The sequence below is a fragment of the Asterias rubens genome, chromosome 16 (assembly GCF_902459465.1).
Source record: "Asterias rubens chromosome 16, eAstRub1.3, whole genome shotgun sequence".
NCBI lineage: Eukaryota > Metazoa > Echinodermata > Asteroidea > Forcipulatida > Asteriidae > Asterias > Asterias rubens.
In genome coordinates this window covers 2,015,974-2,018,677 of record NC_047077.1, presented here as the reverse complement: position 1 = coordinate 2,018,677, position 2,704 = coordinate 2,015,974, and positions in this window count along the sequence as shown.

Genomic DNA, 2,704 nt, shown 5'->3' with positions numbered 1-2,704 from the left:
ACATTGCGCACTGTGTAATAAAAACAGAGGAAGTAGGATAGCATATATGTTTTTATCCCTCTAGTAGTTCGAGCTTCTGATTGGTGGATTAGCGCGTACTGGAAGATAAATGCTGATATGTATGTACGTATGTAAATGAACGCTCAAAATTGGATTCTCCAGACTAGAAACTCGTGCCATGTACATGTATTGATGTGGGCAAGCTAGATGCAAGAAGAACCAAAACTCAAACAGGTCACACAAATTCTACTAACTGGCTAATGTTCACTACTGTTGAGTTTGTACCTAAAAGATGGCGAACATTGAGACTTTCAGAGAAGATTGTGGGAAATTTGTGACGCCATTGCAATCCACCTATGAAACAGGCCCACTATAGTTCAATTGGTGTGATGAGAGTTATAAGAAATGTGAATTTCTGCACCTGTACAAAAATTAATAGCTTTATTTTATGAGTAGCTAAAAATTACTCAAAGAGTTATTTATTTTTCGAAAGATTATTTTAAATAATCTTTAATACCAGAAAAAGAAATACAATTCACTGGAATTTAAGAGATGTGTGTTGTATATGAAGTGTATAAAAGACAAAAGGTTTCAGTCAGTGAAATATTTATCATTCGTTTTCAAATTGGCAAATTTAAGTTGCTTGGGATTGAACTTATGAACTGAAGATAGACTAATCTTGGTGATGGTTCAATGCATAATCAAGACACTAATAACCATGATTGCTTCTCTTCATATTGGAGTATACATAGGTAAGAAATCAACAATGAGGTTTTAACACTGGTTTGGCATTGAGCAAATGAACTAAAGATAGACTAGCCTTAGTGATGGTCCAATGCATAACCAACATTGCGCTCGTGTTTGTTAGCAGGACACTAATAACCATACTTGCTTCTCTTCATACTGGAGTACAAATAGGAAAGAAACCAACAAGAAAGTTATTATAGAGAGAAAAACAAAGACAAATTTACTTTATAACCTTATCAGTTATAGCATGGCATATATTTATCAATCCTTTTTCAAATCAAAACTGCTAAACCGAGCGCAATGGTTTGGCATTGAACTAATGAACTGAAGCTAGACTAATTTTGGTGATGGTCAAATACAAAACCTTAAGTCCCTGCTTGTATTGTGTCTGTAAGCAAGACACTAATAACCATACTTGCTTCTCTTCATACAGGAGTATAAATAGATATGAACTCATCAAGAGAGTTATACCTGAGAGAAACACAAAGAAGAATTTACTTTAAAATTTTATAAATTATAGCATGACATTTATTTTTTACTACAGTTTGACTACCCTTGTAATAAAATACATGTACATCATCCAAACTTGAATGTTTTTATTTTGTTTATTTCACCGTTGCAGTCTGATGCTTTTTTGATTAAAGCAACAGAAAATGCTTTAAAGTACAAAATTTATACAAAAGTGTTTGAAGGAATATACAGTAAAATATTGTGACTGAGGCCTAATTTACTTAATCCAGTAAGCTGGTAAATCCTGTTCAGCAATAATGAGCTTTTCAGCCATTATGCTTTGTACATTTACACCAACACAACCGCTGTTTAACAATAGCAGTAAGCAACGTTGTGCGAACTATAACAGAACAATTTACGACAATATCTTTGTAAAATACACATTATGCACAGATGATTGCCATTGTAGGTAGGGCCATTTAAAACTGTGTATTGGACCCTTCTCATGAAATATGCTAATTACATTCACGCATATTCAATTTATTAGAAAACGTCATAGAGATGTGCACTCAGCAGACGCACAATTGCATCAGCGTCATGCAGACATATGCCTCATACAAAGCAGCGTGATGTTCCCTCATTTGCTAAATAAATGTTAATGTGCATGCACTATGTGCAATTAACATATTTCGTGGGATGGGGCTGTTCTTTCTAGGCACAAGCTTATTGAAAAATGAAAATGTATGTATAACTGTTTCATATTCATGACCATTATGCATATTCATGAATGACAGAGCTTGTACTTGGTTTATAATAAGTAAAACCCTATCTCTACATGTTGTTCTTTGGATATTGCTAAATAAATGTTCAAGCACAATATAACGTGCATAAACATGTTATGTATTTATTACTAAAAGTTTGTTCTCTGACTGTTGTTATACAAGAACACGCATATATTATCGTCCAGTTTCAAGATTTTGTGGATTGAACAAAAAAATTACTAGAGTGGGATTCGAACCAACGACCTCCATATTACCGAGCTGGCATTCTATCAACTGAGCAATCTAGCCCTATATTGGCGGTCTCCCTATTTTGTCAATATCAGTATCAAGATTGTACAAGAATGTTGTATCTCCCATAGAAATGCTCCACGCGAAGCTGCATATCTCAGTGCCTATTGTTTTCTGTGTACATTTGATGTATTTTCAGTAAGATACAATGCTTTGAAACTAATGTGATGTACATGTAACTGCTATTTGGGGGAGAGGAAATCGGCTGGGACTACTACTTGGGCTTAGTGGATCGAGGGGACTTCTCATTATAAACTCCACTACTGTGAAATGAGTTTTCTCAATTTAGCTCAACATTGGACTAGCATGCTCTAGTCATCGTCAGATGACATAGGGTGCGTTCGTTTAGCTTCCCCAGGTCGACCCCGGTGTGTGGCGTTTTTTTTTCTCAGGACGAACGTGTGCAGGTAATAACCCACGTTCGTCCTAGAAAAAAA